The 26,625-nt window shown below is 43.3% G+C and overlaps 1 protein-coding gene across 5 annotated transcripts in view; it reads left to right on the top strand.

Moving 5' to 3' along the window:
- Positions 1-26,625, top strand: part of PPP2R2C (protein phosphatase 2 regulatory subunit Bgamma) — a 267,643-nt gene that overhangs the window by 84,883 nt on the left and 156,135 nt on the right. The gene's annotated exons all lie outside the window — the stretch shown is intronic.

A 26,625-nucleotide genomic window follows, 5' to 3' on the forward strand; every position in this document is an offset into this window, starting at 1 on the left:
GAAGAATAGAGAGAACAGGAAAAGGATAAGGCCTTACTGGGACTTTTCACATGCTTAAAGTTAGTTTGCTTAATAGTTCTAGTAAGGTGAATGGGACTACTTGCATTTATAAAGTTAGAGCACCTTTCTGAATTGGGACCTAGATGAAGGGGAAAAAAACAATCTGTTTTGTTTTTCTGGCAGAGAGGATATTTTGGGGGCAAGGGATGAGATGGCTCTCTAGAGCATGTGCACTATATTTCTGGCTATTCTGTGTTCAGTAGATTAGTAATTGGCAAAAACAGAGAGACAATTAACAAAAATTCACCACAATGCCTATAAAACTCTTTGGCAGGAGAGTGGGGGAGAGCATCCAGGGGCAACAACATCTCCAAGACCCACGTTTACCTGGAGAATTGGTCCTCAGAAAACTTTTCAGAAAGTTGGTAGCATTGCCAACCCCAAGAGTTTCAAATCCATGTGTTAGATCCCCCAAAATCCTGAGATTGGCCTAAAAACCATGATATTTTAAAAAATAATAAGTTTGGGATTCTTTTAATTTGCCTTCTGGTATTGTTTAACTTTCAGTTTTCACATTTTCAAGCTTTTCCTCTGAAAACACATGGAAAAGTCACTTTCTGCAAACAGGACCTAACAGTGGAGTGTGTGGTCCATACATTTGTTTATCTGTGCCCCTAATTCAGCAGTGGCACTTTCACATTCTACTGTTTCTGTTGGAGATCATTCCTGTTCCTGGCAGAAAGGGTCTGCATGGAAAGGTTGGCTGTACTGCATTGTTTGCAGAAAAGGGGCAGCACTCTTTCCTTAGTTATGGCCCTACAAGTCCAGTTAAAGTCAGCATAGCTGCATGGAAATAACTGAGAGCAGAATCTGGCCTTTATTATGCACCCATTTATATAGCCAAATGATACAGTTTTAGAATTTGTTTCCATAGGTTAGATTTTATTAAGAGGTGGTAGCTATGTTAGTGATGTATTAACCTCTGAAATATGTGAATTATTAGTAATGAAGCATAGAATATAGTAGTGAACCATATTTATAACCATTTAAAACAAATGTTTATTTTACTGAGTGAAAATGCCATTTTTATGTAAAATGTTGTACATGTTGGAAACATTGCAATGGTTTCATGAATATTTTTGGAGGAAAAATCAAAGCATGACATACAAAAAACAGGATGTCTATCTTGTCTAGCACTTACTTTAAGTAATCAATATCTGTTCCTGTTTAATCCAAGATGGAGAAAATTATCCATCTTCATCTGCCGGGAAGGAATTTATATGTAAGCTTGTTATTAATAACTATCTTAAAACATAAGATCTTCCTTATTTGACGAAGGGATGGCCTCCCAGAGAGTCTTCTGTTCATATATGTATTACAGAGTATTGTCAGTTGGCTTATGTGTGTGCTCATTGTATACGGTACTTGCCCTGCAGATAGCTGGCTCAGCAGATCTTGATAGTATTACCCAGAAAGACCACAGACTCGGTTCATTGGCGAAGGTGCTCTGCCAGGTTTATTGCTGACGAAGCACAGTACTAGTACGCTACTACATGTATGCCCATGACAATGGACTCAGCTCAGTCAGCAGTGGGACTTTCTGCTGGCCCCTTGGCTGGACAAAGGTGCCCCTCCTATGATCTCTCTTATATACATTGATATAAACAACTTAGTTATTACACTCCTGACGTGGTTAATTACCAACCCTAACACCTTATACCTACTGGTTCGAACAAAACATCTCCATCCATCATTCTGTTCTCCTATCCTTGTCTTTACTCGGGGTTGGTGTGTTCCTGTATCATCTCTCAGGATTGTATTTATGCCATTAGTTTATCTTGGGATGTACCAACATAACACATCTTGTAGAATGTGTTTACATGAATACTCTGTACCTAGTACTTCTTAGGAGTCCCTGTGTTTTAACAAGGCTAGCTCTGCTTTTGCCAAGTTCATGTACTGGACAGTGAACTTGTAAGCAAGCGTCTGCTTTATGACAGGGCCTGACTTATGCTCATAGCATAGCCTGACTTTGCTGACTATGGTTCAGGCCTCCGGTCTTACACAAGTCCAGTGCTCCAGGCTCTCTCCTCCTGCTACACAGAGGAGTGTAGGAATTGCTATACTGGAATCAGAACCTGTGGTCTATCTTGTCCATTATCCTGCCTTTGAGAGTGTCTAGTACCAGTTGCATCAAAGCAAGATACAAAAGATAGGCTAACCTGTCCACAGGAAAAGTTTCCTTGTAACTATCAATGATTAGGGATTGTTTTATGGCCCGAAGATTGAGGGTTTAGACACCTTTTTAAAAAAATGAGTTTTGTATTCTAACTCTGGATGTTCTTACTAATTCTCATTCATCACTTGTATTCTGTTTTCTCTCACATCAGAAATGAATAGGGGTGAACCCTGGTCAATCTTGCCTTATCCCAGAACTCTGTTGTTCTTAGATGGTGCTGTGTGCAGTGGATCCAATCAATCTTTCATCCAGAATCCCAATCAAGTGAATATTTTGGACGGCCCTGAAACATTTTGGGTAGACAAGGTTTATTCCGTCCAAGTGGTAGGCTCAGTCCTGTAACCCTTATTCATAGGATTTGGTGAATGTGGGCATTGGATGCAGGATCTGGCCCAAAGTGTATTGCAGTGTAATAATACTTGTCGCATATACTGTAGAATTTACATATTCAAAAAACTCTGTTAACCTAATTTTCATACCACTTCTGGGAGGCACTGAGAAGTGTTGTTAACTCCATTGTTCAGTGGCCTGTCCAAGCCTACAGGGCGAGTTGGCAGCAGAGCCAACGCTAGATTTCCTGACTCTGGATTGGAATATGGATCGGAATGTGGATCTTCCTAACTCCCGTTCTATTGTCTTTACTCTAGACCAGAATCAGCAAGAGACCTTAGCATGCATTTGCTGTTGGTTACTTGAAAGACGGCCTGTTTAAGAGAGCATTTCAAAATGCACTGTGTTGTGAAATGTTTGAGGGCTTGGATTGCATTTTTGGAGCTGGTGGCTGGAGAAAGTAGTGTCCCTACGTATTAATACTAGGGTGTGTGGGGAGGGTGATTCTTCAGTGCTTTCTATCTTATATTTTCATTTATACCTGTGAAAAGTAGGTTTAAAATGCTGTTAAATTAGAATGCTACACCACTTGTTACTTTCATTTTGCAAAGGCATAGATGACTACACAAGGTGCACAATACTGGAGAATTGGACTCGTATTTAAATTGGACACAGGGTCATTCATTCCATGTCAGACCAATTGTACACGTTTTTTTCGGAAGTGGTAAATGTTCTCTTGTGTATATGAATATGAACTGGTTAGTCTCTCACCCAAATACATCCCACAAAGTACAATCTACAGTGTGGAGACGCTGAAGTAGTGAAGGAGATGACTAAACAAAGGAAAGGAACTATCTAGCATAAGAACATGACACACTAGAATGACCAAGTTATACCAGTTCCACAATCACAGACCTTACAAAAATGTAAGTGAGGAGTGCAAATTCCCAGTTGCCAGAACTGCCAACAGGTGCCTCAGTGACAAAAAGGTCCCTTGTTTGTTTCAGTAATTTAAAAAAAAACCCCAATATTTGTCATGAATTCTGAAGTTCAAGAGGTCAACATTGCATGTATAAAAAGCATATATAAAATATTGATCTTTGCAAGCTTTGTAGATTTTCTTCTAATTGAAACTGACAGTTCAAAAGCACTGAATAATGTAAAACTAAAGAACATAGTGCAAGTAGAGCAGCTGTCATCGTTCCCTGCAGGAGCAGTTTATTCAGCATATGAATCATTATGAAAAGGAAGGCATATCTTGCATTATATTTTATTTTCCATACAGACCTTAAGTCTTAATATATTTCAGTAATGTATTCTATACATAAATGGTGAATTTAGAGTATAATAGATCTGGTCCTTACATGAATTTAAAATGAGAAACATGATAAAATAACACTGAATATTTTATAGTAGAAAAAGATCTGAGTATTTTTATTGCAGTCATAAAAAGATAATCAATCATTACTGCTTACATTGCATTACTGCGTCATTAGTGGTTTCTGGATCCTTGATTTCTCTGCCTCTGCTTAATTCATCCGCTTTAATAAGGATTTGAATAGAGAATTTATTCTAAGCCAAGATGTTATTTGCTGATTGATATCAGAGTTGTTTTTGGGCAGGGAATTGATAGTACAGTAGGTGATTCAACTGTCTAGGGTAATCTGAAAATTACAGTGGAGTTGGTTGCGGAGCCTTTTATTTTTAAATAAGAAAATATTTTGGCTGAAGTGCATTGTAACTTCCAGCTGTGTTTTAATATTTTCCTTGACCCAGAATCCTGTACTTTGTGGGGATTTGGGTGTGCTTAGGAAATGCCATGATTCTAAATATCTTTACGTTAGTGGACATTTTCTCTATACTGTTTATCCCGTGTCAGAGTTGTGTATTTCTTGTACAGCAGTGAAGAGCAGGCAAGCCAATTTATGATACATGTTAAAATACTGAGAATTTTGTTTGGCAGGGTTGTTTCTGCTGATAGACTATTGCCTAGGTTATTTTCTGGATCTTAGATGCAAATAATAAGATGCCATTTTTGGCTACTTTAACTACAGCAAATTCAGTTAATAAAAATGTACATCAAGGGGGATACCTTAATGAAATTCTTCAGCACAACACGTGTCATGCAGTTCAGTGGTTTTTGTGAATTATTTATACAACAGAGGTTTTGGATCTGTACTTGGGTTGCCAGATGTCCGGTTTTCGACTGGAATGCCCGGTCTAAAAGGGACTGTGGCGCTGTTAAAAGTCCGGTCGGCAGCACAGTGGTACTAAGACAGGCTCCCTGCCTGCCCTAGCTCCACACAGCTCCCGGAAGCAGCAGAGTCCTGTACTTAGGATGGAAGAATCCCATGCACTGCTACAGGTTGGGGACCGACTGCCTATGTGGCAGTTCTGCAGAAAAGGACCTGTGGATTACAGTGGACGAGAAGCTGGATATGAGTCAACAGTGTGTCCTCGTTGCCAAGAAGTCTAATGGCATATTGGGCTGGATTAGTAGAAGCATTGCCAGCAGATTGAGGGAAGTGATTATTCCCCTCCTTTTGGCACTGGTGAGGCCATATCTGGAGTATTGTGTCCAGTTTTGGGCCCCCCACTACAGAAAGGATGTGGACAAATTGGAGAGAGCTTATTTAGTCTGCAGAAGAGAAGAGTGAGGGAGGATTTGATAGCAGCCTTCAACTACCTGAAGGGGGGGTTCCGAAAAGGATGGAGCTCGGCTGTTCTCAGTGGTAGCAGATGACAGAACAAGGAGCAGTGGTCTCAAGTTGCAGTGGGGAAGGTCTAGGTTGGATATTAGGAAAAACTATTTCACTAGGAGGGTGGTGAAGCACTGGAATCGGTTACCTAGGAAAGTGGTGGAAATCCTTAGAGGTTTTTAAGGCCTGGCTTGATAAAGCGCTGGTTGGGATGATTTAGTTGGAGTTGGTCCTGCTTTGAGCAGGGAATTGGACTAGATGACCTCCTAAAGTCTCTTCCAATTCTAATCTTCTATGATTCTATGACATGTCCCTGCGGCCCCTAAGCGCAGCAGCAACCAGAGAGGCTCTGCCTGCTGCCCCTGCCCTGAGCGCCAGCTCTGCTGCTCCTATTGGCCAGGAACAGTGGCCACTGGGAGCTGTGGGGGCGGCGCCTGCGGGTGAGGGAAGTGTATGGAGATAACGAGGTTAGTTCAATCAGGGAGGGTGAGGTGCTCTGCTAGCAGTAGAGGTGTGAACACCAAAGGAGGAGAAACTGCTTCTGTAGTTGGATAGCCATTCACAGTCTTTGTTTAATCCTGATCTGATGGTGTCAAATTTGCAAATGAACTGGAGCTCAGCAGTTTCTCTTTGGAGTCTGGTCCTGAAGTTTTTTTGCTGTAAGATGGCTACCTTTACATCTGCTATTGTGTGGCCAGGGATGTTGAAGTGTTCTCCTACAGGTTTTTGTATATTGCCATTCCGGATATCGGACTTGTGTCCATTTATCCTCTTGCGTAGTGACTGTCCAGTTTGGCCAATGTACATAGCAGAGGGGCGTTGCTGGCATATGATGGCATATATAACATTGGTGGACATGAAGGTGAATGAGCCGGTGATGATGTAGCTGATCTGGTTAGGTCCTGTGATGGTGTTGCTGGTGTAGCTATGTGGGCAGAGTTGGCATCGAGGTTTGTTGCATGGGTTGGTTCCTGAGTTAGAGTTGTTATGGTGCGGTGCGTGGTTGCTGGTGAGAATATGCTTAAGGTTAGCGGGTTGTCTGTGGGCGAGGACTGGCCTGCCTCCCAAGGTCTGTGAAAGTGCGGGATCATTGTCCAGGATGTGTTGTAGATCACTGATGATGCGTTGGAGAGGTTTAAGCTGAGGACTGTAGGTGATGGCCAGTGGAGTTCTGTTGGTTTCTTTTTTGGGCCTGTCTTGTAGCAGGAGGCTTCTGGGTACACGTCTGGCTCTGTTGATTTGTTTCTTTATTTCCTTGTGTGGGTATCGTAGTTTTGAGAATGGTTGGTGAAGATCTGTCTGAGTGGTTGGAGCAGATGCGATTGTACCTCAGTGCTTGGCTGTAGACGGTGGATCGTGTGGTGTGACCGGGGTGGAAGCTGGAGGCATGAAGGTAGGCGTAGCAGTCGGTGGGTTTTCGGTATAGGGTGGTGTTAATGTGGCCATCGCTTATTTGTACGGTGGTGTCTAGGAAGTGGACCTCCTGTGTAGATTGGTCCAGGCTGAGGTTGATGGTGGGGTGGAAGCTGTTGAAATCATGGTGCAGAACACCTCACCCTCCCTGATTGAACTAACTAACCTCGTTATCTCCATACTGATTTATACCTGCCTCTGGAGATTTCCATTACTTGCATCTGAAGAAGTGAGGTTCTTACCCACGAAAGCTTATGCTCCCAATACTTCTGTTAGTTTTAAAGGTGCCACAGGACCCTCTGTTGCTTTTTACTGTTATACTGTTACTCAAGCATGGAATTTTTATCCATAGAGATTCTATGATACAGTTTGATTCATTTAAGATTTTTATTGTATTTGACTCTATGCTTTCTTTCATATATAATGCCACTTCCCCACCAGCCCACTCCCCAGACTCATTCTGTCATTCCTATATATTTTGTACCCTAGTGTTGCCATGCCCCATTGATTATCATTGTTTGTGATGCCTGTTATATCAATCTAAGCAGACGTGGCTGTCCCTCTGTGTCCACCTCTGAGGGAGGCTATGACTCCTCGCAGTCTGGTCTGCTAGAGTACGCTCAAAACAAAGAAAGGGGGACTTAGCGGTAATCGGTGGGCCCCAGCCTTCAAGCAGGGAGGGGCTGCAAGCAGTCTGGGCTCTGGCTGGTGGTTAAAACAGAGCGGTACTAAATTATAAGCCCAGACATCAAGCAGGGTGGGGCAGTAATCAGGGCTCTGGCCTGCAGTCAGACAGAACTGTAGTCCCAAACACAGTCTATGGGGCTCCAGCAGAGGTGACTGAGGAGCACAGGCCTTTTATCCTAAGGAGGGGGAGAACTGCCACCCCAGGGGTCAGGGACGCAGTCCTGCCCAACTCCACCGTGTCCCAGCCCAGGGCCCTAACAGTGGTAGAGTGGTCTGCCACTGGGTCAGTGGGGAATCCACCCACAACATGCTGACCGTGTTTCTGGAGGCACCACAGCCAGGTGGTAGTCTGGTTCCCTGGGCTCCTTCCTACTCTCCCCCTCGGGTGTACCTGCATCCAGGGGTTATCCTCAGTCTCCACCAAGGATAATGGTAGCAGCTCCTCAGCATCAGAAGTGGCAGGGCTCTCTAGAAAGTTGGCCGGTCCTCGGGGCAGCAGGGGTTCTCCTTGGCATCCTGCTCCAGCAGCGCGGAAGAAGGTCTGTCTTCCTCAGCAGCTGCCTCCCAACTGAGCTGCTGAGCCGGCCTTTTATACTTCCTTTTCCTGTCCCGCCCCTCTGCTTCTGCCGTGTGGGGCGTGGCCTTCCTGGTTCTGCCCACCAGGTGGCTTGCGGTGTTCCCTCTGCATCCGCCTCTGAGGGAGGCCAGGCCTCCTCACTACAATCAATATCCTCATTTAATACCAGGAACTCAAGTTCACCCATCTTAGTATTGAGACGTAGTATTTGAATAAAAGAACTTATAAAATGTGTCAATATGTAGTTGTCTGCCTTCACGTGATGTAATTGAACGAAACTTTTTCCTTTGACCGTTTCTCTTCAGTTCCTACCTATACTTTATCAACTTCTATCTTCTCCTTTTTACTAGGATATTGAGAATCCTTTTAATAAATCCTTCCCTGAGGGATGTCTTTGTCTGAACTGTGTGCTCCTCCACACTTCTGAACCTTCTTCCCCCAGCCCTTAGCTTAAAAACTCCTCTATGATCTTTTTTATTGTACATGCCACTATAGAGGTCTCATTAGTGATTCCATAGTTCAGGTTGCATTGAGATTTGCCCATATAACAGGACTAAAATTCCTGCATTTCACACTTTAATGATTGAATTCTTTCTCCAGAATGGCACAATAACTCATCAGAGGACAATTGAGTGTATGTGATTTTCTTTAGTAAAATAAGTACTTAATGGGTGATGGTTAGAAATGTTCCCTTTCTGAAGTATTGCAAAAAAAATTCCAAATTTTTCTTTGGATTCCTATAGCTAAAAAATGACTGTTTGCCACAAACTCCAAAGTACACATACTGGTCTGTGCACATTCATGTGTGCGCGCGCGCGCACACACACACACACACACACACACACACACACACACACACACAGTCTGATAACATGTAAGACATAGGACACTTTTGAAAGTTTTAAATTAGAGACACAATCTGAGTTTTGCCAAGGTTAGACATTTTCAGACTTCAATAATTTCTTGATAAATTCTTGATAAACTTCCGTAATTTCTACGTAAAAATTACCACCAACTTCAGAACAGTAATGAACAGCATAGATTAACCTTTTAACGTTATGTTTTCCAAAGCATTCAGAAAAACATCCCTCAGCTACCATTTGCAAACTGACATTCTATGCAATCTGACGCCTGACTAATTTTACACTCCAATACAAAACACTGTACAGCGCAACTATGAAAACCACACCAATTCTGTATTAATCAGTAACCAATTAACAGAGGCAAGTCAAGGCAGACTCTTTGTTGTTCAGGATGAGGGTGGCTGTCAGTAATGGAATGCAGGTAGCTGAGACAGAGAGGAACAAGGGAACTGATCAGTGCAGCATGGATGGAGAGCTGAATGACATACCTGTTTCTTTCCTTGCTATTTAGGGTGTGTGTTGATTTGCTATGCAGTCTAGCAACCATCACTCAGAGTTACAAAGCTTTCTGTGTTTGAATTTGTATAGAAACCCCACAGAAGCCTGCAAACCAACATCCTTTTAGTTGACAGTAATGCACGTCTCTGAAAATGTTCGAAAGGGAGTTGAAGAGTCTTCAGCTACATGATCTTTTTAGTGAGAACCAGCAATATCTGGCCTTTTTCACAAACAGCTGCTATCAAAGGTCACCACTGAAGACAACCCACAGCCTACAGTGCTAAAATGAATGAGCCTTGTTTTTTTGAACTACAGGAGTAACTCCTCTGGCTGGTAGCTATAGAGGACTCATATCCTGTGAAGCAGCCACTAGAGGGAGAGGTGTAATTCCCACATAAAGTTGTCTGTGATGGTTCTGATGAAATTCTGTATGGGGAGTCATTGTTGACCTGATTTGCTGTGTACTGTGGGCCAATTCCTGCCTTAGTTGAAGACAAATGCCCTTTCACATAATTACCAAAGGATAATAGAAGATATTACATATTTTATTTTACTTATTCAGATTTTATACCATTAAAGATTCACTCATTGCAAACTTTGAACAAATATTCTGTAGAGCATAGCATATTTTTGCTGCATTTTTATTGCTATTTCAGTTTAAAAACAAACCTCAAATAAGCATGTTTTTTAGTGAGGAAAGGATGTATGGAGTTTGATTACGCAGTGAAATAGACAGTAGCCAAGAGAGAGAAACCCAAAGATAAGCAATATACCTGTCATCCTAATATTTCTTCACAACCAGTAATCCAACAACCCTCCTGAGGTCTTTAATCAACTCATAATCCCAAGACCACCTGTCGTCCACATTTGATCTCCCCAGATCACAGGAAGGGGTAACTTGTATTTATTGACTGCAAGAAAAAAGAATCTTCGTTTTTAATGTTTCATTGGTTTCCGCTGTTTGTACCTTACTCAAAGTAATTATCTGTGTCACATAATTGCTCTGGGCCTAGTTTTCCCTTAAGTCGCATGAGTATGATTCTCGTCAAAGTTACATGTAGTCCCAAGCTATGTATCATGAGCCTGAGTTCCTCTTCTGCATAAAAAGCCATGGGAGGAGGAGAAGTATTCACTTATTTCAGAGGCTTTGGGCATGGCTACACTTGCGAGTTAGAGCGCATTAAAGCAGCCCAGTGCGCTCTAACTCACAACGCGTCCACACTCGCAAGGCAGGTAGAGCGCTCTGACTCTACGGCTAAAGCGCTCCTGGTACTCCACCTCGGCGAGTGGAATAAGGTTTGATGCGCCCCCGTTGGAGCACTGCAGCACCAGTATGGACACTCTGGTCTGTTAATGTGCTCTGATTGGCCTCCAGAAGTGTCCCACAATGCCTGTTCTAGCCACTCTGGTCATCAGTTTGAACTCTACTGCTCTGCCCTCAGGTGACCAATCGTCAGACCCGCCCTTTAAATTCTCTGGGAGTTTTGAAAATCCTCTTCTTGTTTGCTCAGCCAGGCGTGGAGTGCTCTCAGCAAGTCTTTCCAGGTGACCATGCCTCCACACGCCAGGTGATCCCCAGTATGGAATAATGGTGAGGTGCTGGACCTCATCAGTGTTTGTGGGGAGGAAGCTGTCCAGTCCCAGCTGCGCTCCAGCTGTAGGAATTACGATACCTTCGGGCAGATATCAAGGGACATGCTGGAAGGGGCCATGACCGGGACGCTCTGCAGTGCAGGGTTAAAGTGAAGGAGCTGCGGAAAGCCTACCGCAAAGCCCGCGAGGCAAACAGCCGCTCCGGTGCTGCCCCCATGACCTGTCGTTTTTACAAAGAACTGGACGCAATACTGGGGGTAACCCCACCTCCACTCCAAGTACCACCATGGACACTTCAGAGCCCAGTCCAACAAGGCAGGAGGAGGAGGAGCAAAGCGGGAGCGAGTGAGCTGAGGCGGAGGAAGACACCCCAGAATCCCTAGATGCATGCAGCCAGGACCTGTTCTCAAGCCAGGAGGAAGATAGCCATTCACGGCCGTCGGTGCTTGGGGAAGGACAAACACCAGAGGAGGTTCCTGGTAAGTGGCTTTTATTTTGGGAAGGAAGTTATTCGGTGCAGGCTGTTAGGGCTGCATGCATGCTTAGATGTGAAATAGGGCGCTGATGTGCTCTCTCAAATCGTGGTAATTGGCCTCAGTGATCTCTTCAGAGGTCTCAGCCAGAACTTGGGCAATGCGCTTGCACAGGTTTAATGGTAGAGTCCTTGTCCCAGTCAGGCTAACATGTCCACGCCACTGTGCCGTGAGGTGCGTGGGGACCATTGCTACACACAGGCAAGCTGCATATGGGTCAGGGTGGAAGCCGCATTGTAGTAGAAGACTCTCCCTTGCTTCCCAGCTCACCCTCAGCAGCAAGATATCTTCCAGGATGAACTCCCGTGGAAAATGTGGGGACAGCGTTCAATATAGGGGCCCCCTGCAGTTGGCTCTCCCCAAGGCACATAAACCCAGAGGACAGTACAGCCATGAAAGAATCAGTCCCCTTGACCCTGTGCTTACCATTTTGGAGCTCCTGTGGGTTATGTGCGCTCGCTTTGGGATGGGCAAATTATGCTATTGTGTAGACTGTGCTTGCCCTCCTTAAGTACAGGGGAATCATTGCTCTGTCTGGTGTGAACAATGCTGCCTCTGTTAAGTGTTGCATTTTGCCTTTACAGATGCAACCTTGAGATCTCAGCTGTCTGTGTTATTACCGGCCGAGAGGCTGCAAAGAATCAGGAAGAGGCCACGTAGAAGCAAAGAGGACATACTGCATGAAGTCATGCAGCACTCCCTTAATGAAAACCAAAAAGTGCAGGAGTGGCAGGAGAGTGAAAGGAGGGTCCGCCAGCAGAATGCCAGTCGCCGGCACCAAAGCACGGAGCGGCTGATAAGCATCTCGGAGTGCCAAGTGGACTCGATCCAGGCGCTCGTAGCCATGCAGGCGCACTATCGCGCCACCCCCCCCCCCCCCCCCCCCCGCGGCCCTTATTCCAAAACTCTTTGCCTTGTGCCTCCATGTCACCTCCAATGCACTTTCCTCAACATCCGGGTTCTTATTGCCACTAGCTGCCTCCAACACCTGTAGTTTCACCACCCAGCTCTGGAAACTATGACCCTTACCCACTGCACTCAACCCCCATCACCATGCAGTATAGCCATCCTGAAGTGCAGCACTCATTGCACAGCACTCCAAACAGGAAGGCTGAGTATGATAACAGGACATATGCAAATCTGTGATTGTACTGTTCCCCACCCCACCCCCTTGCCCTTTCTGTTTCCCAAGCAGTTATTTCTTTTAAATGAATGCATTTTCTTTTCAATAAATGGATTTTTTTGCTTTGAAAACATTCTTTGTTATTGCATAAAGTAAAAGATACCTTAGCCAGGAAAGCAACAGGCACTGCAAGTCAGTGTATCATACGTAGCAAACACAGATCCCTACTAACATTGGAACCACTGCACTTCACTCCTGTGCAGGACACCAGACATTACTGGTGGTTTTCAGCCTCAAATTGCTCCCTCAAGGCATCCCTAATCTCTGCAGCCCCGTGCTGAGCCCCTCTAATAGCCCTGCTTTCTGGCTGTTCAAATTCAGCATCCAGGTGTTAAACCTCCGAGTTCCATGCCTGAGTGAATCTTTCACCCTTCCTTTCACAAATGTTACGGAGAGTACAGCATGCGGATATAACTGCGGGGATGCTGTTATTGACCAGGTCCAGCTTCCCATACAGAGAGCACCAGCGGCCCTTTAAATGGCCAAAAGCACACTCCACAGTCATTCTGCACCGGCTCAGCCTGTTGTTGAACCGCTCCTTGCTGCTGTCAAGGCTCCCTGTGTAGGAGTTACGGCATTAAAGGGTAAGCGGGGTCTCCAAGGATCACAATGGGCATTTCAACTTCCCCTACGATGGTCTGGGAAAAAAGTCCCGGCTTGCAGCTTCCTGAACAGGCCAGTGTTCCGAAAGATGGTGCGTTGTGCACCATTCCCGGCCAGCCTGCGTTAATCTCAATGAAATGCCTATGGTGATCCCCAAGCCCCTGGAGAACCATAGAGAAATAGCCCTTCCGATTAACGTACTCGGAGGCTAGGTGGGCTGGTGCCAGAATTGGAATATGCGTCCCATCTATCGCCCCTCTGTAGTTAGGGAAACCCGTTAGTGCAAAGCCAGCCACAATGTCATGCACGTTACCCAGAGTCATGGTTCTTCTGAGCAGGATGAGATTAATGACCCTGCAAATTTGCATCAACATGATTCCAGCGGTCGACTTCCCCACTCCAAACTGGTTAGCGACCGATCGGCAGCTGTCTGGAGTTGCCAGCTTCCAGATTGCAATAGCCACCAGCTTCTCCACCATCAGGGCAGCTCTCAATCTCATGTCCTTGTGCCACAGGATGGGGATCAGCTCATCACACAGTCCCATGAAAGTGGCTTTTCTCATCCGAAAGTTCTGCAGCCACTGCTCGTCATCCCAGACTTACATGACGATGTGATCCCACCACTCAGTGCTTGTTTCCTGAGCCCCAAAGCGCCATTCCATGGTGATGAGCAAGTCCGTGAATGCCACAAGCAATCTCGTGTCGTATGCGTTACTCGAGTCGATATCGTCAGAGTCTTCACTGTCACTTTGGATCTTAAGGAATAACTCGACTGCCAAATGTGACGTGCTGGCGAGACTCATCAGCATATTCCTCAGCAGTTCGGGCTCCATTCCTGCAGACCGAAAGGGAAGACAGAGCACGCAGTACAAAAAACGTTGAAAGATGGCGCCAATTGTGATGGAAGCAGAGGGATTGTTAAAATGCGAACCAAGGCATCATGGGGTGTTGGGACAGGACCCAGAATGCCTCCCACCCCCTTCCCATAAACCACAGCACCAAAATGGGAAGAGGTGCTCTGTGGGATAGCTGCCCACAATGCACCATTCCCAATGCCGCTGCAAGTGCCGCAAATGTGGACACGTCAGTGAGCTTGCAGCTGTCAGTGCGGACAGACTGCAACGTTTTCCCTACTGCGTTCTACGAAGGCTGGTTTAACTCCAAAATGCTCTACATTTGCAAGTGTAGCCATGTCCTTTGTTAGGTTTGCTATTCCTTCTGCTTAGAGAAGAGAGACTAGCAGTGCTGTGAAAGGAGTCAGGGATGTCAGCTAAGGGTACGTCTGTACTTGCCTCCGGGTCCAGCGGTAAGCAATCTATCTTCTGGGATCAATTTATCGCGTCTTGTCTAGACGCGATGGATCGATCCCGGAAGTGCTCGCCGTCGACGCCGGTACTCCTGCTCTGCGAGGGGAGTACGCGGAGTCGATGGGGGAGCCTGCCTGCTGCGTGTGGACCTGCAGTAAGTTCGAATAAGATACTTCCATTATTCACGTAGCTGAAGTTGCGTATCTTAGTTCAAAGTGGGGGGTTAGTGTGGACCAGCCCTAATACTCAAAGGGAAAAGCATAGTAGATACAGCAGATCTTTGGCTGACCATGGATATTCCATCTGCCTCTGTGCTCCCTCCCTTTTTCTCTAGTCCCACTTGCAGCATATCACTTCGGTGGATACCTCCAGCTTGGTGCTGCTGCCAATTCTACATAGGGCAGGAAGGGAATTTATTCCTGCTCAGGCCAGCTGGAACTTACAATGCATTGCTTTGCCAGCTATGCTGCCCTGAAAGGGGAACGGTTCATTTAATGGCTGTTACATCAACTTCTCTTCCCTTCTACATGGAGCTGAACTCCTGAGTTGCTGTCATAATGTAGTGATGGTGTGTGTGGGGGTGGGGGGAAGAAAATACCAGCATTTATCCACCTTTTTCTTATGAGTGACCCCCATCAGCCCACCATTCCTGCATATTTGCTGCCTTCCACATTACATAGCAGAGGAGAACATTTGATTCAATTAAACCAACCAATTCATAAGATTCAGGCACTTGTAGAGGCTGGGTCTTTGTTGCGTGGCGGTTATCCTTTTCAGATGAAAATCATAGTTGGGCTGTATCTTTGTTAAAGAAAAGGCAGACAGTTGTCATGCAAAATCTTCATTTGCCAATAGGCATTCCTATATATCAGCGGCACTTTTTATGTAAAAATCCAGTGGTCTATGTGTGCATATTTATCCTTCCATACAAATAATAGAGATTGTTAATGGATTTTATTATTGCCCAAAGTGCCATCCTGATTAAATAAATCTCTCTGCAGAACTTAGACTGCTTCAATGTTCCAGCTCTATTCCTACCTCTATTTCTATTTCTTGCACTTGCAACAGAATCACAGGTAATCTGTGAGCAGGTACGTATGTAGTTCCTGTGTAGTAGGAAAGGGATTTAAAAAACTCCTAAGAAGGGTAATCTAGCACTGGAGCAGTCATAAATGCCTCTCACTCTGCCAGCACCAAATTACAATCTGACCATTCAAAGGGGTTACCTTTGCACTTTAGTAGTAGTTTTTCTGTATTGTTAAGACTGAAAATGAATTTTTGGTAATAGATTTTCACTCAGTAATTCCTGCATCAAGCCCAATACCTTCTTTCTGTGGTAGGAGCAGTGCATTAGAAAGCTCTGTGCATCTGTGATTGTTTGGGAAGTTGGCCAGACTTCTACTGTTTCAGTTGTGATTTGTCAGTGAAAATTTCTTCAGTGCAGATTGTATGACATGTAGGCTATCTGTGTCTGAAATAGCGCTCATTTCTTTGTGTTCCATTTCACTTCAGTATTCTTGAGCTTATCACAGAACATTAGTTCCCGTTCAGAAGATTTAGCACGAACCACAATTTCACCTCGGGTAGCAAAGAAGCTGTCAGGAGCATGCCTCGCAGTGCTTGTTTTTATGAGCTGTTCTAAGATTGTAGATGCAAGGTATGATTTTTAAATCTGCCTTACATAACTTCCGTAATAACACCAGTCCAAATATTAAATCTGCTCACACGCTGACCATGACAGTGATGAAAAGCTAATAATGTTTCACCATCTTTCAAAAAAGATTTTCTTGAAGCTATATTAGCAGCTTTCAATTACCAAAGTTCTTGGTCCTTCTTGCTGCTATTGTCTTCTGGATCCATTTCTTCTCACTGGTATCCACTTTTCAGATCCATTGTGAAAAACCAGTTATTGCATCCAGTGAATCATCTGTTCATGGAAAATAAATCCTTTAAACTTTTAAGTGACTCCGCTTACACACACAGGGCTGGAATTCCCCCACTGACTTCAATTGGAGCAGTGTTAGGCCAACAGAGTCCTTTTGACACTCCCACTCACCATGTTTTTTTCTTTAACTAGAATTATGGGTGAGTCCAAGGGACTGGGTGAAGGTTCAACTTCAGATTCATTTTGCTAGTAGAGCCCCTTATCTCTGTAACTGACAAACAGGGCACCTCTTGATTAAGCTGGCATCATCAATGTTGTGTTGCACCAATGTGATGCAACCTATTTCTTAGTTGGATTAGAGGAAGAAATCCTGATTTTCTTCTGTTTCTGCTCTCTTTGTTGCTCCACCTTTGACGTGTACTGAACAGCACTGGAGAAACTCTGCATGCTCACCTTGTCTGTACCCCCGTAGAATTATATTTATTAAATCGTCCACCATATCTTCTTCTAAAGCCACTTGCTGCCATCCATTTCCATGTGTAATCACTGTGATTCAATAAGACTGCTAGAGTAGACAGTTTGGAGTGGCCACTGATGTTTTAAGCCCCATGTTGTCTGCTGCTCCCAATATTGTTACTCTCAGTGGAATTGAACTGATGGTAGCAATGGTGGAAAATTTGGGGCAAAAAAGCCTGGTGTAGCCCAGGACAGAGAATGCTTGTGCCACCAATGGGTTGCTGTTAGTAGCTCTATAGGAACTGATAGCTTCTTCGAAACTGTTCTGCCTTAGTCCTTTGTTAATCCCAAAATATCTAGCTTTCGTGAGAACTTCATTCTCATTTTCAGTTGAAAATATCTCTAAATGTTCCTGCCCTTTTATTTATTTATTTCACTGCATCCATACCAAAACAAGGTCAAACAACTGAACAGTATTTTAAACTGAATTTAATTGTGTGATAAAACCTAGGATTACTGTAAACTGAAGGCCCTACCATGCTCCTATATTAACAGTGAGCCATTGCTTTATCCTTCACGTTAGATGCTTATCCATTCAGTATTTCCATGGTTAAGGGTTTTTTTTTTTTTTTTTTTTATGTTGATGACTTTTGAAATTCTATATTTGATTAGCCGAGTGGCAAACTAAACTGGACTCAGTCCTATTTTATATAATTTGTGAAGAGATTTGCTGTTTGGCATTCAAAGCTTTGGCTCTAATTGCATAACCAATATAAGTTTTTGCCTCAGAACGGAGACTAAGGTTGGGAGAACTTTTGGGGATGTTTGTATGATTGGCCATACATTTGGTATGCAGTGTAATTGTAGCCGTGTGGGTCCCATGATATTATAGAGACTAGGTGAGTGAGGTAACATCTTCTATTAGACCAACTTCTGTTGCTGAGCGAGACAAGCTTTCAAGCCACACAGAGCTCTTCTTCAGGAGGTGAAGGTGTCTCTCTCACTAACAGAAGTTGGTCCAATAAAAGATATTACCTTTCTCTTGTCTCTCTCTACATTTGGTAGGCATTTGTTACTGTGACAAGATTAATTAACAATCGAATGGGGATGGCAGAGGCTAAGAAGTCTAGTGACAGCACAATGTCCACAGGGAGCAGCTCTCTCCATTAGGGTTTTATTTTTTAAATCAAGATAATTTCTTCATCAATGAATTCACCCCTTAAAACTTCTGTCTAAATCAGACCTGCTGCAAGTAGGTCCAATTCCTCTGCCGTTAATGGACTTAGCATCTACTCTACACCAAGTATGAATTTTGCCCTCTGGATACTTAGTGGTGCTTTAGATGGGATGAATGTGATCTCTGTGTAGCCATATTCTCATATCCTTATGTCATGTTGGGTAACACTTTATTCCATAAGAGGTCCCATTGACCTCAGTAGGACTACTTATGCATAAGGCTGCGAGTTTGTCACGGAAGTCCTGGGTTCAGGCAGCCCCTGGGCCAGCAGTTTGGGTCTGTGGGAAGGGGCTCAGGGCTAGGGGCAGGGGTTTGGGGAGTGCAGGGGGGTGCTTACCTCAGGGTGGGGAGCCCCCTGCTCCAACTGGCATGGTCCCCCTGCAGCTCCTAGGTGGTGGAGGGGCGGGGGATGGGGGTCTCCGCGCTGCCTGCGCCCACAGGCCCTGCAGCTGCAGCTCCCATTGGCTGTGGTTCCTGGCCAGTGGGAGCTAGAGCAGCCAGCGCTTGTGGTGGAAGCAGCGGAGCCCCTCCAACCCCGCCCTTCCCCAGCACTAGTGGTGCCCCTGGACTGCCCCTCCCCCAAGAGCACCCGCAGCTCCCACCCAAGTTTTAGTCAGGGCGGGTATTTTTAGTAAAAGTCATGGACAAGTCATGGGCCTGTGAATTTTTGTTTACCACCCGTGATATGTCCATGACTTTTACTAAAAATACCCGTGACTAAAACGTAGCCTTACTTATGCAGTAAGGTGGTATTCAACATGAGTAATATAATATCAGAATCTGACACTTAATGGATCAGGATCAGAAACATTGCTAATCTGTTGATCTCCATTTGTTTTATCTTTCATTCTGTGCGCTGGAGTAATTATGCTAAATACAAAAAATGAAATTTTTGTCTACTGAATGCCTAACATGGCAAGGGTAAGAGGTGCATTCAGTGTGCAACATATTATAAACTAATCTTTATTGTTTTTATTTTCTTTAGGGTGTAAAACAACCAGAGATGTTTAGTGAAGCTATGGTGTACTGTATAATGGAACCCCTGTCATACCTGATGCTCTAGAAATTGGCTCCTTGCTCCATCAGTGGTCTGATATTAGTAGCATTCACTCTGAATGCTGAAACATCACTGTGGGACAGGAACTCACTGACATGACTCTGGGGAACAGTGATGGACTTGTACGAACTGTCAGGCATGTTGAATGGTTGGGGGTGACCCAGGTAGGAGCAAAGCCCACAAGCTCGCTTTCACTGTCAGGTTTAGAGGGAACTATTCAAGAGGCATTAAGTAGATGGGGAATGAATGATATCCAAGATTCCTTCTATCGATCGAAGATACTTCTATGGCCCCTGTTACTGTACTATTAAACCCAGGTCTCTCAAGCCCCAGGCTAGCACAGGTCCATCAGTGCAAGATCCTCAGCACAGGACCATCTTTCTGTACACAACAGGGTCAAGCTGACATGCATAAAAGAAGTAAGAGAAAAGCAGTGGCCACTGATGAAGTGGGAGAAAATCCAAATTCATCCTGAGAATAGTATATGTTCTGATGTTTATACATTGGAAAGAAGACTTTCATTTTGGATTGGGATCCCAGGAACGGGAAAACTTTATTTTTGATCTTTTTAATTTTTTTAATAATCAGAAATAGGAAAGGACTTCTCTTGTGTCTTGTTCTGTGAGCTACTCGCTGCTGGCAAAAGAGATTCCTTCCCAACTTCCCCCCATGTAAGAGTAACCTAATATAATAAAAGTTTAAAATCTGTAATAATAATGATAGCAAAATGCCCACCCTCCCAAGACCTGGGGAGACGCTTGGACCCTGTACAACAATTTAAAACACAAAGCAATGAAAAAATCATAAGATAACATAAAACAGGGTTTAAAAAAATCATGTGAGATTGTTAAAAACTGGAGGGGAAGGATCCTGTACAGGCCGAAGGCCCTTTTAGCTATTTGGGGCATTCATCTCATAAAGGGAAGTTAGCTTATTTATGAAACAAATATAGGTCACCTTCAAAGTGTGAAACTCTCAGTACTCAATGCCTTTGAAGATTACTAGAGTAAAAACCAAAGCTGAAACTGTTCCAAATGACTGTTGTGGAGCTTTCACTGTGTCCTATTTATCGGATTGCCTTTTTTGTGGTTGGGGAATTTCCAAGTTCCCGCTACTTTAAGTCTTTTCAGGAATTATTAAAAATAAAACCCCAACATTTCAAAGTATTCTTTTTGGGTTTGTTCCCTATATCTCACCCTTCTTGTCTTCTCAAGGTCAAATCCTGCCCTTCTGAAGAGAAAACATCTAGGTGGAAATACCTAGAGTATCTCTGTGTGTTGTTAGAGCAATGGGATTTGTAATCTATCATCAATCCTCTTTGGTTGGATTTTCAGTTGCTGTGGGAAGGGGTCTATATGCATCATGCTGTCACTCATCGAAACGGTGACACAAATCCAAATTCCTAATCACTTTTGCCTCTCTGGTGCCCCCTTATGTAGTTGTTTAAAACAAACCCCAGATAACTTAAAAACAAACAAACAAACAAACAGAATTGATGTCTCGTTTGTCACCACACCAAAAAAAGTAGTTTTGGGACAAAGCATATGTTTGTCTCATTCTTTGTCTTTCTGGTGCAGTTACTAGTCTGGTCCAGGGTTTGAGGGCAATTTATTAGGACTGTAGTACTGCATCCAGTATCTCCAGACTTCATCTGTTCTCTCATTTTGTACTTGGATTGTAAGTTCATAGATATGTTTGTAGCATAATGTGGCTGGAGCCTCTAAGCACGACTGTAATGTGAAGAAATGAGGCCTGCCCATATAGACTCCAAAGACGACAATCATTATGCAACACCCCATAGTTATCTGTGTTCTCGTATTGAACCCAGGTCTGGCACTCATAAGTTCCAGACTAGCACCCCAACCATCTTTCCTCTCTACTAAAAAGCCTACCTCCTGGTTGGATTTTGTATTTCTTTCAGCTCTTCTCATGGCAGTCGCATTGTGTATCCTCATTTCTTCCCTTCTCCTGTGTCTTTAAGAGGGGGATTGCTGGTCTCAGACTGACTTTGCTTCCCCATATAATAGTGTGAGCTATTACAGACATTTAAACATTGTATTTCCCCTGTAACTTTAAGACCCCTTTCTCCAGAAGTGAAAGTAAAAGCCAGTGGGGACTTTGCTTCCTCTCTATGGACGCTAAGGAGGGAGGGTGTGGATTTCTCCTTTCCTCCACCTTGCACATGGGCAAGAATAAAGAAAATGTTTATGCTGGTGGGGAGGTGGAAAGGTGACCAGCCCGGTCTTTCAGTCAGTGTAAAGTGCACACTGATCAGCACTTCCCTAGCTCTGCTGGGTTTAATCTTGACTCCCTAACTGCACAGGAGTCAAGGACTCGGCTCAGAACTGCTGTTGTCAGTGGAGGACCGGTGACCCAAATCCATTATACTGTATATCAGCCTGTTGGTATTCGGTGTGGTTGGATGACTGAATATCAGATTTTGATTCATATGTATGATTTACTGAGCCTAGCATACAGTTCATACTTGTTTAAGGGACATAAGAGTTCTCAGCTCTCGTGCCACTCATTTCAATTAAAAAAAACTGCACTAGATTAAAAGGAAATTGTCCAGATTGTAATAAATAGGACCTTTTTAAAAAAAATTAAAATATGAGTAAGATGTCCATTAATTTAGACAAAATCTTCAACTCTGAGAATTCACAATATCCATGCAAACCTGCATCTGCCTCAGTGACTTTGCATCTCAGAGGTAGATTGCACTTGTATATTTTCACTTCTTTTCAAACAGCAAAATAAAGTATTATAAGACCAACATGAATGAGCAGAGTAAAAGTTAAATCTTCCCTGAGGTATTTTTAATTTATGTATTGGTCTTTTTTTCAGTGGGGAGGAAGACATTTTCTAAATTTTGTCTTCCCCCCCCCCCCCCCCCCCAATATGCATTTTTCTTTATGTCCAAGACAGATTTTATCCTATTGCCTCCTGCTCTGTTTTTCATTGTACATTCCTCATGTGTTAATAGGGTTGGCATTCTTGGAACAACGGGTTTAATGAACTGAGCAAAGTGCTTGCTTTTTCTTTTTAAGTCCGTTATTTAATTATTCCAAATGGATTCCTATGGAAACCTGTATAAAAGATGGTTGATCCTATGTTCATAAACTAAGCCCTTAAAGCTGTATTCGACCAACATACTGTATAATAGAGAGTGAGTGCTGTGCAGAGGCATTAATTAGTTATTGTTTATGATGTAGTGCCAAGAGGCCTGGTTCAAATATAGTATTTAGGGAGATTGTTTTCCAAAGTAGGAACCTTCATTTCTCAGTTCCCAAACTGTAAATATAAATGCTTGAAACTAATTGTACCTCCTAAAACACTAATTCCATTAATTCATCTAAATCCAATGTTTATTGAAATTCTCAGTGCTAGTAGATTTTGATCAGATGTCTATATTCTTGAGGTCCAGTTTTCAAACATGGCACATTTAGGAGAATCTCTGTGTAACAGGATTTGGACAACTTCTCAAGGTGCCCACATTTGAAACTTGATCCTGAAATATTTTCCAGTATAACTGAAAGTAAAAGTCATGATGCCCTTTCTTTTTAGCCACTTGTACCTCATAAAATGAGAGTACAAATGTCTTAAATATTGGGTGAGTCTGGACTATAATAAAAGTCTCAAGGTATTCTTAAACACTTTAAAGTGCCTTTCCTATGCTGATAAGTGTCTATGGAATATGGCACCTTGTTATTTTATATATTTTTCTCCTCTTTATAGTTAAAGCCATATTTGCTGGCCTTATTATTCATATTGGTGCCAGTCAAGATTGCTGGGGACTGTACAAACACATAGGAAAGTAAAGTCTCTGGCCCCAAACTGCTTTACTTTTTTTTTTTTTTTAAGCCCTACAGAATTAATACAGTTTCTGTAGGCGGGGAGTGAGCAGCATTCGATTCTGGCTCACACTTCACAACTTAGTTAACATTAGATACGTTAACTAAGTTGTGAAGATGCATGAGCTGGAAAGAGCACATCTTCCTTTTCGGATTCTAGGTCAAGTTTTTAGGACTTGCAGACAATGTTCCTTCTAATTTTTTACATCCATGTGTGGAATGAATTTTATTATGTGCACCAATATGGAGGTGATGTGTGGCGGGGGTGGGGCCGAGAGGTTTGGTGTGTGGGAGTGGGCTTAGGGCTGGGGCAGATGATTGGGGTCCAGGGGGGGTAAGGGCTCCGGCTGGAGGTGAGGGCTCTGGGGTGGGGCTGGGTATGAGGAGTTTGAGGTGCGGGAGGAGGCTCAGGGCTGGGGCAGAGGGTTGGGGTGAAGGCTCGTGCCGGGGATGGGTTGGGGTGCGGGTTGCCCCAGGGCTGGGATGGGGAGAGAGGACTCCCCCCAGACCTCTCTCGCCGCAGCAGCCCGGTGCCACAGGAGAGCACCCCTTCCCGCCTGCAGAAGCTCCGGGACTGGGGCCAGGGGAGAGGCACCTCTCCCTGCCTGCAGGTCCCTTGATAGCCTGCTGTGCTGCTTAGAGGGAACTTAGGTGGCAGCTTAATTAAACATTTTTACTTGCGCCTTTCATATGGAATTGAAGAATGATAATAAGCAACCCTCTCCCTCTTTTGCCCATATTGTCAGATTAAAAAAAAAAAAAAAACTTTTGCTTTTATGGAGTAAAACTGAACTTTAAAGTAAAATTGCAGTGTAATTCTATATTTTTTTTTAACATGACCTCTGGTTGCAACAGAAGCCATATAGCATTAAGGGCCATAAAATTAATTAAATTAAGAATCAACAATCAAGGAGGAAGCTTCCATCTTGACGATCTAACAATACAGAGAAGGATTAAGAGGAGAGATGAATATGTAAATAGAAAAGTAACAAACTTGGTTTAAATTAAACTAACGAATAATTATGAAGCGTGAACACGGTTCCCTGAAATGTCTAAAAGTCACTGCTGTCTTTTACTATTGAATGGGAACTACAATCTCCGAGGCCTTCTTGAAATTGCTGGACTGGCATTCTTGAGAGAAGTACCATACATCTGTTTTTTCTGAGAGATAGTAAAAGTATATTTCCAAAAGCTTACTTAAAACCTCATTTTTTTTTAATACATTCTTCACCAGAAAATATGTATTTGGCTTACCAAGGCTTGATGGTCGCTGCTATGTATGTGGGCAGAAGAGGGGAAGAGGACACAAAAATGGGGGATTGGTAGTTCTGCTGCATGTTTCCCCATCCCTACAACCCCATGGAAGCCCAACTGCACTCACTCAACACAGTGAGGTTGGCAGAGTAGAGGAGCGGTCACTCTCCATGGGTTGCTCACTTTGTGACTGTGCAAACTTAATGTTGCAGTTAGTGCTAGAAATACACCTCTATTACCTCTGTAACACCTCTGTAACATCAATTCATCCCCCACCCCTGCCAGCCAGGGTAGCGTGCTTTCCTCCAGGGCCAACCTACTGTGTAGAAGAAAAGGGCATCCTGTAGCCAACATGGAGGATTCCTGGATTATGTGGTTGGCCTCTCATGTTCTCTTGCATCCTAGTTATCTATGGTGTTTGCATACTTCCTCCTCCCCAGACTTTGTGACTTTCTATTTCCCTTCTCCTTCAAAAGAAAGGTGTGTGGAAAACTCTACCATGTATTTTTTCACAGCAGGTAATCATCTGGACTTAAGATATGATAACTTAATAAAACTATACATTAAAAAATTCCGAGTCAGCAGAGACCAGAATAACTTTCCTTTTTCCCCTGATGTGCATTCTGCTCTGAGTAAGCTAAAACTTTACATTCATTTTCAAGGTCCGGAATAGCTGGAAAAGCCAGCCTGTTTTATTTTTATCCTAAGGCTACTTTGAAGGCCATGACACTGTCTCATGTATATATGTATTCACTGCAAAATGCAGCTCTTACCAACCATATATGTGCGTGTGATGATGTTGCTATGGTATTTCCTAAGGTGTCCAGTTTTATATAACTTGCGCTAAACTACATGTTATGGTTTTTTTTCTTTGGAGTTGATGGTACATTTAATGTTGGAATATTTTGTAGCTCTCTCTCTTTTGTCTAGGTTCTTACACTGTGTTCATCATTATAACATATTCCCCCACTCTAGTAACTGCTTTTGATTTCTAAGTTTTACATTTAGATAGCACCTTTCATTCAGAAGGATCCCATGTATCTTTACCAAAGTTTTAAAAAAACATTTTGGCCAACCTGTCATATCTCATTGAGATACAAAATGGGAGTGAAGCGAATGAAAGTTCTGCACAATTAAGGTCTGTAGAATCATACTTTATACACAGGAATTACTTCATTAGACTGAGGAGCGGACCCACTTCTGGGTGAAATACAGAAACTGTTAAACAGCATACAGCAACAGTGCACAACATTTTGAAGGGGATTTGAAGGACACTTACCAAGTTGAAACTACAGGTGGAATCTTAGGCAGGCAAAGTGTAATTATTCACATTTAGAATTTTGCCAGAACAACAGCTCTATTGTCCCCACCCTTTGGAGAAATTCCATGAGAATTTGAGTTTGTATTGGAGATCTCTCCTCCCATTACTGACCCCAGCCTGACTCTTAGTTTTTTTAATTTGACATTATAGCCCACAGTACTGTAGTATGACTTTAGGAAGACTAGTTGTGCTGTTGCTCCGTAGTGCTCGTTGTGTAAGAGACTGGGAGAACTCAGATGTGGAAAGCCTGATTTTAAGACGCAAGATTTAATATGTGTTGATATTTTAAAACAATTCCCTTTTTCTAATAGGGAGAAATTGTTTGTCACAGTCTTTATACAGCTATAACCAATCCTTTTTGGCTAAACCTATTTGCTTTTAGCCAGCTAAATCTAGCACGAGTGCATTCCCCTGACCAAAAAAAAAAAAAGATGTGATGCTTGTGAATGTTACAAAGAGATTGCTCTTCGAAGCAGACAAACATGCATTAGTAAGGTTTAGGAAAGTTGTTTTTGATCCAGTAAAACATTAGATTCATCACCACACTGAAAAGAATAATTTATTTATGTATTTAAAATAGGTTTCTCGCTCTTTCTCTCTTTAATGGACTATACTTTGATATATAGAAATCATTTGTATGGGTGTCAAATTAAAAACTGCTGGGTGGGAAAACTGTCTTCCCCACTGGAAATAGCAAGAAGTAATGGAAGATATTTTTTTTAAACTTGGTTTTCTGACTGTGTAATTGCTTCATGAGGATGAATACATTTAAATCACCGCAGTAATAAAACAAAATGCAGCTATGGAATGTGCAGGGTGGGACAAGAATGAAAAAGTGCTACTCTCTTGTATTAGAATAATCTGTGCGCAAATGGTCTCCTCAAAGCAGTCAGGAGCGACAAGCGAAGGCACTTTCCATCTTAAAATGGGGGTGGGGAGAGAGAGCGAGAGAGAGAAATTTGCTTTGAAATAAACACCAGAGTATGGGAATATCCAGAGTGAAGACAGTATCCTTTGTTCGTTCTTAACATCTGTGAAT

Source organism: Malaclemys terrapin, chromosome 5, assembly GCF_027887155.1.
Source record: "Malaclemys terrapin pileata isolate rMalTer1 chromosome 5, rMalTer1.hap1, whole genome shotgun sequence".
Classification (NCBI taxonomy): Eukaryota; Metazoa; Chordata; order Testudines; family Emydidae; genus Malaclemys; species Malaclemys terrapin.